The 22,542-nt window shown below is 40.6% G+C and overlaps 1 long non-coding RNA gene across 1 annotated transcript; it reads right to left on the bottom strand.

The window, feature by feature from the left end:
• Positions 1-20,754: 20,754 nt before the first annotated feature.
• On the bottom strand, positions 20,755-22,316 carry LOC121982782. Its single transcript, XR_006112249.1, has 3 exons — positions 21,886-22,316; positions 21,700-21,755; positions 20,755-20,809 (listed from the first exon to the last, which is right to left on the bottom strand). It is a non-coding gene; the product is annotated as an uncharacterized LOC121982782 (long non-coding RNA).
• Between the last annotated feature and the right edge of the window lie 226 nt (positions 22,317-22,542).

The following is a 22,542-nucleotide window of genomic DNA, read 5'->3' as shown; positions in this document are numbered from 1 at the left end:
TAGGGGGAGAATGAAGAGCTTAATTTATATGTTCATTACCTAGTGGCATGAAGATTGAGCCTATAGGATTAGCCTAACTTACATGTGGTATTGTAAGTGTTATTGTGGTATTGTCAAACATCAAAAAGGGGGAGATTGTTGGTGCAACATCCCTCAGGTCAAGGTTGACCTGGGTGACCAAGCTGAGTCTTGGTTTGAGTTTAGATGTTTGACAATAAGAAATTGATTGAAGAAGAGTCAAGTAGGTCAAGGTTGATGGATACTTGACGGAAGTCTGGTGAGTAAAGCCGGGCGGAAGGAAAACCCTAGTGAGTGAAGCTAGGTGAAAGTCCTAGTGGTGAAGCTAGGTGAAAGTCCGGTGAGTGAAACCGGTGAAAACCCTAGTGAGTGAAGCTAGGTGAAAGTCCCGGTGAGTGAAGCCGAGGCGGAAGGAAAACCCTAGTGGTGAAGCTGGGTGAAAGTCCCGTGAGTGAAGCCGGTGAAAGCCCTAGTGAGTGAAGCTGGGGATGGAAAACCCTAGTGAGTGAAGCTAGGTGAAAGTCCCGGTGAGTGAAGCCGGGCAAGGAAAATCCAGATGGATCAAGGATGATCGGACATCCGGTGTTGGGAAGTTCAAGTAGGTCAAAGGATTGACTGGATACTTGGCACGAGGAAATCTGATGGGTCAAAGATTGACCAGACATCGATGGAAGTCCAAGTAGGTCAAGGGAGTGACCGGATACTTGGCATGAATAGAAAAGTCTAAGTGGGTCAAAGGTTGACGGACACTTGGTGGGAAGTCTTAGCAGGTCAAAGGAGTGACCAGATGCTAGGCATGATGTACCAACAGGTCAAGGTTGACCGGATGTTGGTTTGAGAGGCTTGGAACTTGGTTTTGGGTAAAAACCAAGTGTTGGATCGATCAGTGGATCGATCCAGGAGCTGGATCGATCAGTGGATCGATCCAGGAGCTGGATCGATCCATGGATCGATCCAGATGTTCCAATCGATCGACTGGATCGATTGGGACGCGGCTGGATCGATCCGTGGATCGATCCAGGCATTTTTCCCAGAGCACAGAGGCACTCTGGATCGATCCGTGAGTCGATCCAAAGCCTCCCCGATCGATTGGGAACATTCGAATCGATCGGGATCCGACCGTTGGCGTCGATAAAGGCCGCAGGCGTTCATTTCCTTCGAAAAAATCTCTTCTCCGATTCACTCCAGATTTCTCGCCAGCTCCTCCACAGCACTCACAAAGCTCAGATCGCCAGTTCTTGAAGGATCTTGGAAGGTTTCCAAGTCAAGAGGCGGATCAAAGTCAAAGAAGAGAAGCTAGGGTTAGGGTTTGTACTCATTGTAAGCTTGTAAGCTTGTATTTCTTGTATCCTTTTCCTCTCTTCTTGTACTGAGTCTTGTAGGGCTTCTCCGCCCTTGGTAGTTATCATAAAGGAGAGTTTTATTAGTGGAGGGTGCGTGCGTAGATGTGGATCCTTGGACTAGTCACCTCTTGTGAGGTGGATACCAAGTAAACCAACCTTGTTAGCGTTGTGTGATTTGTTTCTTTGTATTTCCGCTGCACATCTTTGAAGGAACAAGCAACGCCGAGCACCGAGTGAACGCGATGAGCTATTCATCCCCCCCCCCCCTCTAGCTACTTTTGGTCCTAACAGGTAGGTCAACCGATCGATCTGCAGTAAAGGCCTAGCTCGACGCCAAAAATGCAGAGCTGGCCACTTTGAAGGCGGATTTAGAGGCATCCCAATCAGTGCTAGAAGTTTACCAAAGCGCAGAGACTAGTTGTTCGAGGTGTAGAAAAAGGCTTACCTATGCTCCTACGTCTTTAATGACCAGGTCACCAATCAGGCACTCCATCTTTTCAACCTTGCCATCGACGGGATCCAGCCAACTAAAGGGTGATGGCTATATCTCGACCAGCCTGACGAGCAAGGTCATCAATCGAGACAAGATGATTGAGTCACTGCTCGACGATGTACTCGACTACCTCGAGTGAGCCTGCTCTTGTGTATCTTGTCTTCTTTTTGTATTACCCCTTTTGGCCTTGTAAAAACTAGAGGTGTTAAAGAATGATCATCGGTTTGGTGCACCTTTTTATTTGATATCGCTCCTTCGTGCTGCGCTGTTCGACATTTCTTTGTTTAATTTTTTGACTTATTTGTCCCTGTGTTGTCGCTCAGGATCGACTAGGACTACAAAATGCTTACCATTTTGCAAAAAACTTCCAAGTATGGCTCCATGGACCACCGATTGGCATCGTACTACTCGCTTGGATAAGTCATTTTTCGTTGGTCTTGGGTTTATAGCCACCACTCGGCCGTGGAAGATGCAGACTTGGACTTAAGGTCATTGCTCGACCGATGACAAGCGTAGATGAGGGTCTATGGTTGCCACTCAACTGTTGGTGACGATAAGGGATTAAGGTCGCTGCTCGACCGTTGGTGACAACAAGGGTTTAAGGTCGCCGCTCGACCATTGATGACAACAAGGGTTTAAGGTCGCCGCTTGTAACGACCCACCTTCTACTAACTAGGCTGTGAGGTCGATCGCTACATTATGCTGTGCTAAATTACTAATGCGGAAATCTGGATTGATTAAAATTTTGCTAAACTGATTACTGTAAAATCTGAACTTAATATTCTAGGTGTACCTAGGAGTTGTACACATGCTAGGGAAGATAATCTACGCCTCTCGGATGTACTGCTAGCTGTAATCAGGCATTTCAATCGATCCATGAATCGATTGGGCTGTCGGATCGATCCAGTGATCGATCCAGCTTGATACTGGCACGGAGAAAAACCCTGGATCGGTCGGCTGACCGATCCAGAAGCTATATCGCTTCTGTATGCGGCTGGATCGGTCTACCGACCGATCCAGGAGTACACTGATCGGTCGGTAGACCGATCCAGTGGCTCACTGATCGGTCGGCTGACCGATCAGTGAGCTTCGGTACTCTCTGTTCGCAGACGCTAACTCTCTGTTCGCGACTGGATCGGTCAGCTGACCGATCCAGTGGCACAACCCAATTCTGATCGATCTGTAGATCGATCTGGTTTCTGATTTCGAATCAGAACCCCTGATTTCAGCACTAGTTCGTGCCAAAATCTCATATAAGAGTTCTAAAATCAATTGAACTAAGTTCTAACATCTATTAACTAGCATTCCAACATAATTACTAACAACTTAAATAAATCTTCCATGGTTTAAACATTCTAAGGTCTAAAAGTGCATAAAGGTACTTGAGAAAAGAAACAAGTTCTTAATTTGCTAAACTCCCTAAGGATCTTCATTCCAGGTTCCTGCCACACACACCATCACTGCATTGACCTTCAGCTTCCTCTACTAATCCATTTTCCCTTTACCTTTATCTGTAGTATAAGGAAAAAGTATCTGTAAGCTTTAAGCTTAGTAAGAAACCATCTACCTCACAAAAACATGCAACGATGCAATCATGTTTTTAAAGAATGCTATTTACAAACATGCACTGAATTTGTTAAAGCATGGCATACTGAAGTTACATGGCATAAATACTGAAACATGGCATGCATAATAAAATCTAAGCATGGAGCTATCTCATGGTATCAACTAGGAGAAACTAAACTGAAACTGAAACTAAAACTGAGCTAAAACTGAGCTAGTGCTGATCTTAAACTATAATCACATAACTAGATTATGAGTTTGAAAGCTATTATCATAATAAGTGAAAATAGTAATCATGCTGCTGTTTGGGCCCGGCAACTGTACTTGTTGTGCGCGCATCCCTAACTAGACCCGGGTTTGCAAGTCCCGTATTTAGTAGGGTTTACTAGGTTATCTGAACCTAGGGACGACTGTGGGAGCCCAACCCAAATAGACATCTGGTCCAGTACAGTGCCACTGAAAATAAAATACTGAATATAGCTACTAATTGCTTATTTTGCTGTTTCTAGGTTATCTGAACCTAGAGCTAGGTTATCTAAACCTAGAGGCGACTGTGGGAGCCCACCCATTGGACCGTAGTCCCATGTAAGCTGCAACTAGACTAATATACTGATTTAAATGCTACTAATGCATTTAACTGAGCTATTAAAAATATCTGAGGTGGTATTTAGCTACACTAATCATTTTGTCGAACACCTGGTGTGCTCCAACTCTCCCCTCTATTAGGGAGACCACCTCTAGGCACCCGACAACGTCTAGAGCCTCCAACTGAAGGAGAACAACGTGTCTGGCCCATCTAGAGGTGCTCATCTAGATCCCTAATCTGTGAGGAGGGTTTAAACGCACCCTGGGTGCCGAAAAATCTGCATATAGCTAAACTAAAGGCATGCAATCAAACGGAAGCTACTTATACTGCAGGTGAGGGGTTTCTTACCTCCTGTTTAGATTTTCTTACGATTCTAATCGCTGGATTTCCGGAGGAGATGATCCTTTCGACGATCTTCTCGCGTCTATGCGTTCCCCTCGCGAAGAAGAGCATCCTCGTGCCGGAGTTGTCACCGGAAGATGACCTTGGGGCCCTAGGGAGGGAACCCTAGGATTGGCGCCGAGAGGAAGAAGAAGAGGGAGAGGTGCGGTGTGAGGTTAGGGTGAGGAGGAGAAATTGCCGAACCAATTAAAAATAAACCAAACCCCACTTAAATTTTCTATTTATATTAAGTGGGTAACTCGGCCCAACTTAAATATAAATATAATTGACTCCCCTTTCTTTCAGCACGGCCCTGCTGGGTTCAACTGGTTACTTAAGCGGCTAAAGGCTTAGCGGACCCGAGAGGTCTCGGGTTCGATTCCCGCTTAAGCTATTTTGCTTTTCTAATTATTTTTGCTACTTCCGCTACTCTAAAAATTCCGGAAAAATATCTAAAAATTCCAGAATAATTATAGAATATTTCTAATATAGTTTTGAGAATTTTCGGGTGTTACACCGCTTGACTGTTGATGTAAATAAGAGTTTAAGGTCGTCGCTCGACCATTGACAAAGACCAAGGTTTAACGTCGCCGCTCAACGGTCAGTGAATACCAGGGTTTAACGTTACCGCTCGATGGTTGGTGAAGACTAGGGTTTAACGTTGCCGCTCGATGATCAGTGAAGACTAGGGTTTAACGTCGCCGCTCGACCATCGGTGAAGACTAGTGTTTAACATTGTCGCTCAATGGTTGATGTAGACAAGGGTTTAAGGTCGCCGCTCAACCGCTGATGATGACAAGGATTTAAGGTCGCCGCTCAACCGTTGACATAGACAAGGGTTTAACGTTGTCACTTGACGGTTGATAACGACAAGGGTTTAACGTCGCCACTCGATAGTTGATGACAACAAGGGTATAACATCACTGCTCAATGGTTGATGACGACAAGTGTTTAACGTCATCGCTCGATGGTTACAATGCGTAGACAAGGGTTTATAGTTGTCGCTCGACTTTTAACTTGGACGATCAACTCAAGAGTATGGAATACTTGTGTTTTTATTCATATTTGTCTTGCATCCAGAAGACACACATTTATACAGATACATCAAATATTCATTCTTGCACCTCTCACCTTGCCCTATAGGGTTGGAGATTATTCACGCTCCATGGCCACTCGAGCCATCTTCCATCTTCATCCTCCAGGTAGTAGGCTCCCGAGCGGAGCTTCTGCATGACATTGTAAGGTCCCACCCATGGTGCCTCGAATTTAGTGGTGTCGCTAACTGGCTTTATTCTCTTCCACACCAAGTCGTCGACTTGGAAGGACCTTGGGATCACCCTTCGGTTGTAATTTTGCTTCATCTACTGCCGATACACCATCAGTCGAACGGTAGCCTTATCCTGTGTCTCACCACCAAATCAAGCTCCATGAGTCTCCACTCAATGTTCCCCTCATCATAGAGCTACACTCAGTCGGATTCTACTCTGACCTCCATGGGGACCACTGCTTCACCGCCATACACAAGATAAAATGGTGTTACGCCTGTCACTTCCTTTGGAGTCGTGCGGAGGGCCCATAGAACACTGGGGAGCTCGTTGACCCAGCTGCCTCCTGTGTGATCGAGCCAAGCTCGTAGGCCTCTGAGGATCTCCCAGTTGGTGACTTTCGCCTGGCTGTTGCTTTATGGGTAGACTACTGAGGTGAAGGCCTGCTGGATGTCATAGCCTTCGCATCACTTCCTGAGTCTCTGACCAGCGAACTGCCTCCCGTTGTCCTAGATGAGTTGGAGAGGGATGCCAAACCGACACAAGATGTTCTGCCAGATGAATTTGATAACCATCTATTCACTTATTTTAGCGAGCGGCTCGTCCTCCACCCACTTTGAGAAGTAATCCATCGTGACGAGTAGGAATCTTCACTGAGTGGTTGCCATGGGGAACGACCTAATGATGTCCATGCCCCATTGGTCGAATAGACAAGACACTGTGGACGCCTTCATCTCCTCTATCGACCAATGTGAGATTTTGTGATACTTTTGGCAGGATATGTAGGTGGCTACAATCCGAGAGACATCCTCTTGGTGTAATGCCCGCCCTCCATGCTACTAAAGGGACGGGGCTACTTACTTACTTAATTATTCCAGGATACACATGCATACTTAAAATTTCTTTCTAGTAACATAAAGCAGCGGAAATGTCATGAAGTTATACTGGAATGTAACATAAATACAATTGGTTCATATAAGACATAACAAAATAACATAGCAGGTCTTTATTTGTCTTAGCCGAGCCACTGCCACACACACCTCCTTGCCTCTCCTGCAGCTCCCTTAGATCATCCATTCCTTGCCTTTATCTGTGGTACAAGGAAAGTAAGCTATGAGCACACAGGCTCAGTAAGATCCTTTTCCTACTCACAAAAACCGTATCTCATATCATAGTCATACAAGCATATAATCAATGGAGACATAATCATCTAACATTATATCATGTGAACATAGCCTCCTATCATATCATATTATTAAGAAACATCATACTCTAACATATCATAAATAAAGGAATCATGTGATGTGAATCATAGAAGCATAACATATCATCAGGTCATATGAATCATAAACAAAACATCTCATAACATCATGTCCTATAAGTCATAAGAGTATGGCATAACATCATGTCATATAATTCATAAAAAAAAACATATCATATCATGAATGGGTGCATTATGCAAAATGTCTTTTTAAAACATATGTCATGTCAAGTGCAAGATGTCTTTAAACATATCTTTTAATACTTAAACATAATATCATCATCATGAGGGCTCGGCTTGTACCCCATACATACATAAATGTGCGCAATCCCTAGGACAGGGTAGCTAGCCTCGAACCTACTAGGGATCTAGACCCGTTCATAGTCCGGCGGCCTAGGGGCGTACTAAGGAGCCCATCCCTTTTTACTAGACCCGTTCATAGTCCGTCGGCCTAGGGGCGCTTATGGAGCCCACCCTTGGTACAAGCCATACAAAGTAAAATACATGTCATGCATATCATATCATCATAACTATCATATCATATCATCATAAATGTCATGCTCTTGTCTTAACATGAAGAGTGCTCTTAATCCCAACTTAAGGGAAGCAACTCTTAGCCATTTTCTTATCATATCATAAGGCATACATACTTGGGCACATAGCCATCATAAAAAAAAAAAATCATTATCATGCCTGGTTCATACGCTTACGTAAATGAGCATGCTACATATTTGAAATCATACATGCTTGGGTACATAGTCATCATAAGAATCATTTCATGCATAGTTCATAAACATACATAAATAGGCATGCTACTTGTCTTATCATAAAGCATGCATACTTAAGCATAAAACACATCGTAAGAGTCATCATCATGCATAGTTCATGAGCATCCTTAAATAAGCATATAAAGCATCATAGGAAAACATAATCATACATGGAAACATTTACTAGCATCTCCTAATTCATATCCTAGTATGTGAGACACCTAGCAAAGTCATAATTGGGTCTCTAATCCTAATTTCATATGGTGGCCGAAAGTCACCATGCTTAGTTTTAGGTTACAACAACATATAAGCATGTGAACCTTAAATCAATTTCATGTCATAAACTATAAAGAATATCATGAGCATAGGTAGTAGGTTCTAAGCTTCCTAGGCCTTTTAACTTGGTTGTGGCCGAACCTTTAAGAGCATGAAACTAAGTTTTATACAAGCATAAGAATACCAAGCTAACTTCATATCATATCATAAGGGAAATCCATGAGCTTGATAAGTTTAAATTTAAACTTCCTTGAACCCTAGAATATAGTCATGGCCGAAAGATCATGAAAGGGAAATAAACTTCTAAGCAACATACAAACATGAATACCTAGCCAAGTTCATATCATATCATAAAGAAATCTATGAGCATGTTAAATTAGGTTTTAAGCTTCATGAAACCCTAAAATCTCTCATGGCCGAAACTTCATAAAACAAGAAATAAACTTCTAAGCAACATACAAACATGAATACCTAGCCAATTTCATAACATATCATAAAGAAGTCTATGAGCATGCTAAATTAGGTTTTAAGCTTCATGAAACCCTAAAACCTCTCATGGCCAAAACTTCATAAAACAAGAAATAAACTTCTAAGCAACATACAAACATGAATACCTAGCCAATTTCATAACATATCATAAAGAAGTTTATGAGCATGCTAAATTAGGTTTTAAGCTTCATGAAACCCTAAAACCTCTCATGGCCGAAACTTCATAAAACAAGAAATAAACTTCTAAGCAACATACAAACATGAATACCTAGCCAATTTCATAACATATCATAAAGAAGTCTATGAGCATGCTAAATTAGGTTTTAAGCTTCATGAAACCCTAAAACCTCTCATGGCCGAAACTTCATAAAACAAGAAATAAACTTCTAAGCAACATACAAACATGAATACCTAGCCAATTTCATAACATATCATAAAGAAGTCTATGAGCATGCTAAATTAGGTTTTAAGCTTCATGAAACCCTAAAACCTCTCATGGTCGAAACTTCATAAAACAAGAAATAAACTTCTAAGCAACATACAAACATGAATACCTAGCCAATTTCATAACATATCATAAAGAAGTCTATGAGCATGCTAAATTAGGTTTTAAGCTTCATGAAACCCTAAAACCTCTCATGGCCGAAACTTCATAAAACAAGAAATAAACTTCTAAGCAAAATACAAACATGAATACCTAGCCAATTTCATAATGTATCATAAAGAAGTCTATGAGCATGCTAAATTAGGTTTTAAGCTTCATGAAACCCTAAAAACCTCTCATGGCCGAAACTTCATAAAACAAGAAATAAACTTCTAAGCAACATACAAACATGAATACCTAGCCAATTTCATAACATATCATAAAGAAGTCTATGAGCATGCTAAATTAGGTTTTAAGCTTCATGAAACCCTAAATCCATCATGGCCGAAACTTCAAGGAAAAGGAAAATAAATTCCCAAGCAACATACAAACATGAATACCTAGCCAAGTTCTTATCATATCATGAGGGCATCTATAAGCATGTTGGATTAGATTTTAAGCTTCTTGAAACCCTAAATCTATCATGGCCGAAACTTCAAGGAACAAGAAAATAAATTTCTAAGCCACATACAAACATGAATACCTAGCCAAATTCTTATCATATCATGAGGAAATCTATAAGTATATTATATTAGGTTTTAAGCTTCTTGGAGCCCTAAAATCCATCATGGCCGAAACTTCAAGGAAAAGAAAATAAACTTCTAAGCAACATACAAACATGAAGACTTAGCCAAGTTCATATCATAACATAAAGAAATCTAGGAGCATGTTAAATTAAGTTTTAAGCTTCTTAAAGCCCTAGAATATTCATGGCCAAAACATATCAAGAAGAAGATCAAGCTTAAACAATATCCAACATAAATCTTTAACTAAGTTCATATCATAACATAATAAGATCCATGAGCATGGGTTCTTCTCTTTTTATTTTTTTTATTTTTTAAGTGTTCTAACCTTTCGGAAATATCGTAAGCGACTTGTACCATAGGTGAGGGGATACTTACTTCCTTGTGTTTGATTTCCTTAGGGAAGGAATCTTTGATTGTAGAACCTTCCTAGAGAGGAGCTTCTTGCTTTGTTTGGGTTTCGGCAATGGAGGTGGGGAGAGGCTCTTGGTCACGGTGAGGAGGAGGAGGGAGGAGGAAGGGGAGAAAATGAATTTTCTTCTTTAATTTCCCCTTTTATTCATCATGAGAGGAGGAAGGGAAAATGCACTTTTCCTTCTCCTTTCTTTTACTCCTCCTTAATGAAAAGTGGAAGCAAGAATCCTCTTTTCTTTTGAGAGGAAGAAGGCTACTCTAACTTCTCCTTCTAAATGAAAGAAGCTCTTTTCTTACTCTTAACTATATTGTCACTTCTCTTTCTAACAATAACTTCTCTTGGTCTATTGGTTAACACATACATGTATCTAGTAAGAGATCCAAGGTTCAAACCTTGGTCATCTCTTTTTGGTTCTATTTTTATTATTTTTTTTCAAATTTACACATAAGACCTATTTTTATTCATGATAAAAAAAAATTATCTAAAATCTTGCTAAGTACTCTATGGGTGTTACACTTGGAGAGTGGGCCAAAAATATCCGTACAGGAGAATCTTTCGAGCCAGCGAACGGCCGCCCGGATGACCTCCACAGGAGCTTTGGTGAACTTCCTGAAGGATGTATTGCACGTCCTCTGGTCTAATGGACTTGGTCAGAGGCCTGGAGAAGGCTCTCTAATACAGCTGATCTCCGACCAAGGTGAACCGTCCAACCCTCTTTTTCAATAAGCAGGCTTCTTCTTGATCAGTAGGTGTGACACCCAATCGAAGGAACTCTATCAGTTTTGTCCTCCAGCCACTTGGAAAAGTTATCCCTTCCATCCGGTTAATATGCGCCACCAATGAGACTTGCTCAATCGGCTGCTCTATCACGATCAGCGACAATGAACTGGCTAACTTAACTAACTTATCCGTGTCCTGATTCTCTATCAGGGAATCTTCTGTATGAGGACTTCTTGGAAATTCACTTTTAGCTTCTTGAAGGCTTCTGCATATAGCTTGAGTCAGGGGCTGCTTATCTCAAATGTCCCTGATAGCTGTTGAGCTGTTGGGAATTCACTTTTATGGCTCCAACATGCCGCACTACTTATAAGCTGGCTATCAATACTTCATATTCAACTTCGTTATTGGTGGCCTAATAATCTAGCCACACGAAAAGTTACATTTGATCCTCCCACGGTGAAATTAGTTGTATGTCGATCCCGCTGCCTTGCTGGGTGGAAGAACCATCGACATATATTCTCCAAGTTGCTTCTGACTCAGCGTTCTGGACCTCTATGATGAAATCAGCTAAGGCTTGAGCTTTGGTCACTGTTCGGGGATGATATTTATATGTTGAATTCACTTAGCTTGGTTATTCACTTGATCAGCCGGTAGGATGCCTCTGGGTTGAGGAGGACTTTCCCCAGGGTGTTGTTGGTCATCATGACGATCGGATGCTCCAAGAAGTACGGGCAGAGTCTCTGAGCAGCTCGCACCAATGCATAAGTTAACTTTTCAAGACAAGTGTAGCGGGATTCTGCATCTTTCAATATATGACTAAAAAAATACACAGGTTGTTGTTTGTGGTCATTCTACCTAACTAGTACCGAGCTAACCGCATACTCGGTGGATGACAAGTAGATCCAGAGTGTCTCACTAGCGCTCAGCTTAGCTAACACAGGCAAGGAGTTAAGGTACTCCTTGAGCTCTTCCAATGCCCGGTCACACTCTGCATCCCATTGAAACTTTGTAGCTCGGGGCAACACCTTGAAGAACGGATAACCTCGGTCAGATGACTTGGAGATGAACTTGGACAGCGAGGTTATCCGCCCAGTCAGCCGTTGGGCCTCCTTCAAGCTGCGAGGCGGAGGCATGCCTTGTAGCGCCTTCACCTTCCTTGGATTCAGCTCGATGTCCCGTTTGGTGATGATGTATCCGAGGAAGCGGCCACTCTTCATGCCGAATAGACATTTGCTTGGGTTTAACTTTATCCCATATGCCCTTAAGGTTCTGCATGTTTTTTCAATATCTACACATAGATCAGCAGCTCGGAGGGATTTTATTAATATGTCATCGACATATACCTTAATGTTGCAGCCGATCTGCCTCCGGAACACCTTGTTCATTGACCTCTGATAGGTGACACCAACGTTCTTTAATCCGAATGGCATGACATTGTAGCAGTCCATCCCGTGGGCTGTGATGAAGCTAACCTTTTCTTAATCCTCTCGGGTGAGCGACACTTGGTGGTAACCCTAGTACACGTCAAGCATGCAGATCATCTTGTTGCCTGCCGTAGAGTCCACCATCTGATCGATCCTTGGTAGTGGGTAGAAATCCTTCAGGCACGCCTTGTTCAAGTCACGGAAGTCGATGTAGACCTGCTATTTATTGCTCGGCTTGGAGACCAACACAACGTTAGTGAGCCAGCTCAAGAATTAGACTCCCCGTATATGGTTGGCCTCCAACAATTTCTCTATTTCTACCCGGATAATCAAGTTTTGCTCCACACTGAAGTCCCTTTTCTTTTGCTTCACTGGCCGAGCGTCCGGTTGGACGTGAAGCTTGTACCGAGCCATGCTCGAGGAGATACTAGAAAGATCGTGTGTCGACCAGGCGAACACATTGTAGTTCTATCTAAGGCAAACGACCAACTTTGCCTTCTTTGCGCTCTCCAGATCGGCGACGATAAAGGTGGTTGCCTCCAACCGGTTGGGGTGGATCTGAATCTTCTCCTTTTCCTCGTACACCAACGTAGGAGGTTTCTCTGTTATAGCATTCACCTCCAAGCATAGATTTTTCCAAGCGTCTCTTACTTCTGCTTTGACCATCTTAACATAACATCGTCAAGCGACCAACTGTTCGTCTTTGACCTCGCCCACCTTGTTATCCACCGAGAATTTAATCTTCTGGCAATAGGTGGACACCACCGCTCGAAACTCATTGAGGGTTGGTCGATCCAATATGACGTTGTTGTTGGTGTGTATACTAAAAGTCTAGCTTTTGTATAAACATTTATAAGAATCACATTGGTCAAGTGTCTACATTTATATATACCAAATGTAGATGTTCAATTAATTTATATTGTAGATAACATAGTGTGTGGTGTCACACAAAGAAGATCGTGTTATCGATTCTTTATAAATTATAAATAGTAGCTCACGACCAAGATGGAAAAGAACAAACCATTGGAAGGTCGTAGTGTAATTAGGTATTAGTTTATCTTAACTATATAATTACACTAGTACACTTAGAGTGTATTGAGTAGGACCATTAGAGGTCGTTTCTTTTTATACTGACTTTATAAAGGAACAAAGACCTCAGTTATTATGGAAGTGTGTGCTCTTAATCCTAATATAATAACAAGCACATATATTTGATATTTATTTCTTTAATTTATCAATGGGTGAGATTTAGTTCGATAAATCAATAAGCCCGATAAGTTGGGAAATGATATCATTTATAGTGTGTGTTATTGATTATAGAAGAAAACTATGTCCTAGTGATCTAGGTTGATAATGTCCCCAAGAGGAGCTCATAAGGATTGTCATGTTAAACCCTGCAGGTGGACTTAGTCCGACATGATGATAAGGTTGAGTGGTACTACTCTTGGACTAAGATATTAATTAAATGAGTTGTCAGTAACTCACTTAATTAGTGGGCATCCAACATCTTAAACACAGGGAGACTAACACACTCATAATAAGAAGGAGCCCAAAAATGTAATTTGGGATTGGTGCGGTAGTTCAATAATAGTTCTTTAGTGGAATGAATTATTATTGATGGAATTAAGTTGTGTGTTCAGGGCGAACATGGGAAGCTTAATTTCATCGGGAGACCAAAACCAATTCCTCCTCTTGGTCCCTAACGTAGCCTCTTGTATATAGAGATTTATACCCACCACATACCCACCTTTTTACCCAACCTATAGGGGTCGGCCAAGCTAAGCTTGAAGCTCAAGCTTAGGGTTGGCCAAGCCTAAAGGTTGAGCCTTAAGGTGGCCGGCCAATAGCTTGGAGCCCAAGCTTAGGTGGTCGGCCACATCATATTAAAAAGAGATTTTTTGTTAAAATTATTTCTTATGTGGATATCATAGTTTTAAAAGAGAGTTTAAAATTTTAATCTTTCCTTTTATAGCTTTCTACAAAAGATTAAGAAATGATTTGAAATCTTTCCTTATTTGTAGATTGAAAGGTAGATTTTAATTTTGAGGAAACTTTCCTTTTTTAACCATATTCATGATTTAAAAGAGAGTTTAAAAATTAAATATTCTCTTTTATAAGTATCTACAAAAGATTAAGAAAAGATTTGATATCTTTCTTTATTTGTAGATTAATGGAGATTTTAATTTTTAGAGATAACTTTCTTTTTATCCACATGTTTAAAAGAAAGATTTTAATTTATAAAATTTCCTTTTTACAAACCACCATGAAGAGAAAAATTATTGAAGAAATTTTTTATAAATTTCTGGAAACAAATTAGGAAGTTTTAAATTTTGTTTTAATTAAAACTCTCCTTGTTTTGGGGAAAGAGATGGCCGACCATTGTAATTGAAAAAAGAAAATTGTTTTAATTAAAATAATTTTTCTTTTTCATGTCGAAGGAATTAAGGAAATTTTTATTTAAATTTCCTTATTTACCAAGACCAAGGATTATAAAAGAGGGGGTAGAGGTGCCTTCATGGCGAACGACTCTATTATTCTTCTCCTCTCTTTTCCTCCTTGGTGGCCGGCCCTAGCTTCTCCCTCTTCTCTTCTTCTTGTGGCCGGCGGCAACCCCTCTTGGAGCTCTTGATGGTGGCCGGTTCTAGCTAGGAGAAGAAGGAGAGAAAGGACGTTTTGTTTCTTGCATCCCTTAGAGCTTGGTGGTGGTGGTCGGACCTCTACTTCTCTTGGAGAATTATGGTGGCCGAAACCTAGAAGGAAGAAGAAGGTGCTTGGTGGTTCTCGTCTCGGAAGATCGTTGCCCACACAATTTCCGAGGTTAGAAGAGGAATACGGTAGAAGATCAAGAGGTTATTTTGCTTACAAAGAAAGGTATAACTAGTAATTATTTTCCACATCATACTAGTTTTCTTTGTATAGTTATTTATGGAAATACCAAACACAAGAGGCATATGATTCTAGAGTTTTCGAAATAGTTTTCTTTTTTTTTGAATTTGTGATTCGATTGTTCTTTTTGGTTAACGTATAGTTATTTAAGGAAATAAATATTAGCTTTCCTTAAAAGGCTTTGCCTAGGCGGTGGTGGTTGCTCCCATATCCAAGAAGGCCATGTGCCTCGCCATGTAGTCTTGGAAGCCAATTTTGGAAATTAATATTTATGGAATTAATAACTTAGGTAGATTTGAATCAATAGTGTTAAGTTCCGCTTGCGATTCAAATCTAAACCATTAAGAACAGATAAGTTAAATTTGGAATCAATGATGTTAAGTTCCGTCTGTGATTCCTAATTTAACTTCTAAAGAACACAATAGGTTATTTAAGGAAAGGTTCGACACTTGTACAAAAAATTTTTGTATAGTGGAACCGGTACTATTTTCTTAGGACTAACCAACAGTTGTAGGCCGACGGTGCATCCACCACAATGAAGTTTGTGGTCCTCATTCTCTTTAATGGCTCCTCCCCGAGCGAAATGGCCAACCTGGCTTGGTCGAGCGGCAACATTTTGTTGCTTGTGAAACCATAGAGTGGGGTCATCTTGGGCAGCAACTCTCTCTGGTCCATTTATAGCTGATCAAATGCCTTCTTAAATATGATATTCACCAAGCTCCCTGTATCAACGAAGGTTCATTGAATAGTGTAATTAGTGATTATCACTCGGATAATCAACGAATCATCATGAGGGACCTCCATTCCCTCTAAGTCTCTCGAACTGAAGCTGATCTTGGGTCCCTCAGCCCTCTCTTTGCTGAAGCCCACGGAGTGAATCTCGAGTCACCAAACGCGTGACTTTCTCGCTCAGTTGGAATCACTACTGGTTGGCCCTCCGGTGATCATTCCTATTTCACCCCGAGCGGCTTTGCTCCTATTCTCCTCTTCTCAAGTTGAAGGCTTGTTCTTCTCGACAGAGGCTCGGGAAGGACTTGGATTGTTCCTTCACTGGGGCTGATGTTGGCGTGGCTTGGCTATCATCCTTTCTTCTTCCCTTCGACCAGCTGATTGGCACCTATGTCGCTGATTGGGAGATGGGGATCGATAGTGATATCCCTGCGGGTCCGACCTACTAGCTGTCAGGTCGTAGCAGTCCTGGGTGTTGTGTGTCACTGACTGGTGGAAGTAATAAAACATCAGCATCCATATTTTATCCTTTGCGGCCTTTGGGCGATCAGCTCCCGCATGCTGCACGGCATGCATCTAGGGTTCATGGTGTGGCTGGGTTCCTCTCGATTGAGGGGGTTGCTGACTACTCTACTACCGTCATTTAGATGCTCCTGCGGGCTCAACGGGTGTCTCCCTCCTCCTTTCCTCCTAGGCTTCTTCCACGTTGATGTATTCGGTGGCCTTCTCTTGTAGGTGGTCGAAGTCCCTCGACGACTTCCGAATGAGCGATTGGAAGAACTCCCTTTCGGTGAGCCCTTGGGTGAAGGCGTTCACCAACATATCTGAGGAGATCATTGGGATATCCATGGCCACCTGATTGAAGCACTAGATGTAGGCCCTCAATGCCTCTCTGGGCCCTTGCTTGAGTGAGAACAAGTTCACGCTTGTCTTCTAGTGGTGATGACTGCTGGCGAAGTGGTGAAGGAATGCTGCTTGGAAGTTCTTGAAGCTATGGATTGATCCATCTGACAATCTCTTGAACTAGCATTGTGTTGATCCGGAGAGAGTGGTGAGGAAGACCTGACATTTAACCCCATCGTTGTACTGATGAAGTGTGGCAACATTGTCAAATTTAGCCAAGTGGTTGTCTGGGTCGATGATTCCGTTGTACTCTCCGATCGCTAGCGAAGTGTAGTGTTTTGGCAGAGGATTATTTAGAATCCCCTCCAAAAACTCTTGATTGATCTGATCGGGTGAATCATCCTCCCTAGGTGCCTTCCCTTTCCTTGCATCCTGAACGGGCACGTCATCTGAGGAAGACACCCGATTCTTGTCTGCTCGGCCCCGTTCCTCCGATGGGGGCCTGAACAACACTTGGTGGAAGGGGATAGGCGCACTGGGTGCTTCCCCATGCGTGCCAGCCAGCTTCTTGCTATTACCCTGAGTGGATACTCAGTCTTCTTGGTCACCATGTTTGGTTGGTAGACCCGCGGCTGATGCTACAGGTTCCTGCGCTTGGCATTTGGCCATAGTCTGTTGGCGCTTGGCCAACGCCTATTGTTGATGTTGCTCCACTATCTTCACCGCTTGGGCTTGTATCACAATGTCAAGATCCTCTTGTATCAGTGTCACCTTTGTGAATCGTCCAACGTCTTCCATCCTCTTGTTCAAATGCAGGTTGCATTCTCACAAATGACGCCAAAATGATCCTGTCCGAAAGCATGAAGCTAGAAAGTTGGGAGGTGGCGGCTTCGCTGACCGGACATGGACTTTGCTACGCTCTATAAGATAGATGATGTCAATACTGAGCTAGGGCCCCCAAGGTTAACCCTCCGACGCTCAAGTCAGTCACTGGAATGTGGAGAAAAGCGGAGCAACAGTAGTAACAGTAGAACTCAAGAATAATGTGTACCTCTACTGGTGATGGACCCCCCCTTTATATAGAGCCCTGGTGGGCAACATGTGTGCTTCTTGAGGCATGGGCACACTCTCCAATTTGTCCCATGAAAGGGCCTATCAGAAATATACCTCTGACACCATACCTTAACAGGATATATTGGTTAGTCCTAGGAAAACGTACCAGTTCCACTATATAAAAAATTTTTGTACAAGTATCGAACCTTTCCTTAAATAACCTATTGTGTTCTTTAGAAGTTAAATTAGGAATCGCAGACGAAACTTAACATCATTGATTCCAAATTTAACTTATCTGTTCTTAATAGTTTAGATTTGAATCGCAAGCGGAACTTAACACTATTGATTCAAATCCACCTATGTTATTAATTCCATTAAATATTAATTTCCAAAATTGACTTCCAGGACTGCATGGCAAGGCACATGGCCTTCTTGGATATGGGAGCAACCACCACCACCTAGACAAAGCCTTTTAAGGAAAGCTAATATTTAATTTCCTTAAATAACTCTAGGTTAACCAAAAAGAACAATCGAATCACAAATTCGAAAACAAAGAAAACACAAACTCGAAAAATAAATTCAAAAAACTAGATCTAATGCCTCTTGTGTTTGGAATTCATACAAAAGAACTACAACTAGTATGATGTGGAAATTAATTACTAATTATACCTTCCTTTGTATGCAACAACCTCTTGATCTTCTACCGTATTCCTCTTCTTATCCCGGACGTTGTGTGGGCAACGATCTACCGAGATGAGAACCACCCAAACCCTTCTTCTTCAAGCAAGTTTCGGCCACTACATAAACTCCAAGAGATGTGAGGTTCGATCACCACCACCAAGCTCCAAGGGATGCTAGAAACGAAGCCTTCTTTCTCTGCTTCTTCTCCTAGCTAGAACCGGCCACCATGGACTTCCCTTATGTAGATGTTGCCGGCCACAAAGGAGGAAGAGAAAAGAAGGAGAAGAGGAGACCCTAGGGCCGGCCACACCAAGGAGGAAAAGAGAGAAAGAAATGAATAGAGTCGTTCGCCATTAAGGCACCTCTACCCCCTCTTTTATAATCCTTGGTCTTGGCAAATAAGGAAATTTTAATAAAAAACTTCCTTAATTCTTTTGCCATGAAAAATAAAAAAAAATAATTAATTAAAATCAATTTTTTTTCCAAATTACTTGGTCGGTCACTTTCTCCCCAAAACAAGGAAAGTTTTAATTAAAACAAGAATTAAAACTTCCTAATTTGTTTTCGAAAATTTATAAAAATTTCTCCAATAATTTTTCCCTTCATGGTGATTTATAAAAAGGAAATTTTATAAATTAAAATCTTTCTTTTAAACATGTGGATAATTTCCAAAAAGGAAAGTTATCTCTAAAAATTAAAATCTCTTTTCAATCTACAAATAAGGAAAGATATCAAATCTTTTCTTAATCTTTTATAGAAACTAATAAAAGAGAATATTTAATTTTTAAAACTCTCTTTTAAATTATGATCATGATTAAAAAGGAAAGTTTTCTCAAAATTAAAATCTCCTTTCAATCTACAAATAAGGAAAGATTTCAAATCTTTTCTTAAGCTTTTGTAGAAAGCTATAAAAGGAAAATTTTAAATTTTAAACTCTCTTTTAAAACCATGATATCCACATAAGAAATAATTTTAATAAAAATCCTTTTTAATATTCTAGTGGCCGGCCACCTAAGCTTGGGACCCAAGCTTTGGCAGGCCACCAACTTGGCTCATCCACTTGGTCTTGGCTGGCCCTAGCTTGGGTTCCAAGCTAGCTTGGCCGACCCCATTAGGATGGATAAGAAGGTGGGTATGTGGTGGGTATAAATCTCTATATACAAGAGGCTACGATAGGGACCAAGAGGAGGAATTGGTTTTGGTCTCCCGATGAAATTAAGCTTCCCGTGTTCGCCCCGAACACACAACTTAACTTCATCAATAATAATTCATACCACTAAAGAATTATTATTGAACTACCGCACCAATCTCAAATTACATTTTTGGGCTCCTTCTTATTATGAGTGTGTTAGTCTCCCTGTGTTTAAGATGTCGAATGTCCACTAATTAAGTGAGTTACTGATAACTCATTTAATTAATATCTTAGTTCAAGAGTAGTACCACTCAACCTTATCGTCATGTCGAAATAAGTCCACCTGCAGGGTTTAACATGACAATCTTTATGAGCTCCTCTTGGGGGCATTATCAACCTAGATTACTAGGACACAGTTTCCTTCTATAATCAACAACACACACTATAAGTAATATCATTTCCCAACTTATCAGGCTTATTGATTTATCGAACTAAATCTCACCTATTGATAAATTAAAGAAATAAATATCAAATATATGTGCTTGTTATTATATTAGGATTAAGAGCACACACTTCCATAATAATTGAGGTCTTTGTTCATTTATAAAGTCAGTATAAAAAGAAACGACCTCTAATGGTCCTACTCAATACACTCTAAGTGTACTAGCACTACAACAAAATCGCTCATAGACATCGGTTTTCCACCGGTGTCTATTTGATTTTCGACCGATGTCTATGAAGCCGATGTTAAAAGTCTGTCATTTTAGACATCGGGTTAAAACCGGTGTAGTATCATTTAACGACACCGGTTTTCGAATCGGTTATTAACCGGTGTAGTATCACTTAACGACACCGTTTCATACACGGTGTAAAACCGATGTGATATAGTATGTTAATAACACCAGTTTTGGTAGCAGTAAATGACCGATGTAATATTACTTTATAACACCGGTTTTACATCGGTGGAAAACCGATGTAATATGTATTTTTTCTAACAGCACAGATTTGATTTTAAAACCGACAATAACAAAAAAAATACACAAATATTCACAAATTGTACAAATATTCTTCATTCAATAATATCCATAAAATACACAAATATTCACAAATTATATAAATAATCTTCTTACAACAATATCCATAAAATACTCAAACATTCTTTTTACATCAAAAGCTAACTAATAGATATCAAAATCAAAGTATAACATTCTGTTAATACATTAAGGTACAACTGTCTCAAATGTAATCTAGCATGCATTCAACCCACTCGAACCGCACTTCATCAATTTCAACTCTGGAGTACTTGAGATTTGTAAACTGTAAAAACACATAAATAATATATTAGTAAATCAAGACCAAAAATCATAGTTGAAAAAGTAGTAAGAGCACCAGGTAATAAGATGACTAATTTGAATGCTTAAAAAGAGACCTATTCATCATTTATCTCAACCACATCAATGCTTACTTCAATGCTTGCAATAAGGATCTTCAGTGATTCACAAGGTATCAGAAAGTTGAATTTGCAGTTACAAATGAAGTAAAAGAATCATATTCAGCTATCAAAAGATAACTAGGTCCATGCTCTTAGAGAGAACCATACAAAACAAAATGAAAGGTTTTGAACATAAAAAAAAAATGTTAGTCATGCCAAGACTGAGATCACTCATCTATCTATCATTTCAACCTAATAAATTAGTTACTTTGGTTTTACAAAGTCTCTCAATTGTGTAGGAAGATCACAGAAGAATATTCCTGATAAAAGTTAACTTTCTTTAGTAGAAACAACCAATAGCGCTATAACAAATCCAGGAACAGCAACCAACCATTAGTCACTAATATATGAAGAGATTGCAAATGGAAGTGAACTTAAAGAAACAAAAAGAGCAAATAAAAATCAACTAGACAGCAATGGATCCAACATAAAAAATTGTGCAAAAACTAATAAATAATAATAAGGGTTACAAATCACTCCTACACAATCAGCACTACACTTGCTTCCAACTAAGAGAGCCTATAATTAAACAATCAAAAGTGTACCAATAATTCTCCTTTCTGATAAATAGCTGTAATAATAAATCAAAAGCATAGCATGTTGTGCTCATATAGCTAACAATAAAAGTGAAACAAAAAAATATAGCTCTTGGGAATTAACTGACACGTATGGTAAACATGACCACCAAATCAAAGATGAAGTGTGTGAAAAATACCTTTGGTTTCTCTTCCTCCTTTGGTTTCAGTAGCTCTTCCTTTGAAATAGCTTTCCCTGCAGAAAATAATTCAGTCACTCAGCAGTCAGAAACATGCAAATATAAAACTACAAAACCGGTAGAATCTGGGCTTCCAAATGTACATGAAAAAATTTCAAATTCAATGCTGTGTCAGAGAACTCAAACCTTTTGCATCACGATATACTGGTTCTGCACTTTTACCACTCAAACTAGGATCCAAGGATGCAAATCTGGGACAAAAAAACAAAGAATAGTGAACATATATATACCAGTCGTGAAGGCATACTCAGCCGATGTCGTATCCGTTTCCCAGTCCTTCCATCTGTGTATCTGCCCAAGAGAAGATTATCAATGCAAAGTGGATACTGCAACAGCTAAACTAAATCATCCTCAGGCAATGCTATGGAATTATTCAGAATGATACATAATGTAATCCACTACTCTGTCACTGCAGATTCACCTTTGCTCTTCCAAGGACCATTATAAGAGCACTATTTACCACATGAAACTCAGCCAAAAAGAAGATCAGAATGTGCAACTGGTGCAAGCCTGTGGCAGTAATCAGTTGCTCCTTTTCCTACAAGTGATCGCAACTGAACATTTTAGTGAAAGCTTCTTAGATTTTGTTTACAATAGATTATTTTCAACCAAACAATCAGAGAATTGGAAGTTGCTGTGCACTACTCACTGGGGGCATTCAACCACTGAATCACCAGCAGCTAAAATCCTGCGCTTCAGGTGTGACTCCGTCAGCACCAGCGCGAGCAGCCGCCTTTTATTTCTGCCAGTTGACTCTGCATCAGGGCGACATGGCAGCATAGA

Source organism: Zingiber officinale, chromosome 5A (genome assembly GCF_018446385.1).
Source record: "Zingiber officinale cultivar Zhangliang chromosome 5A, Zo_v1.1, whole genome shotgun sequence".
NCBI lineage: Eukaryota > Viridiplantae > Streptophyta > Magnoliopsida > Zingiberales > Zingiberaceae > Zingiber > Zingiber officinale.
Note: the sequence above shows the minus strand (reverse complement) of the source record. Positions and strands in the feature narration are given on the sequence as shown.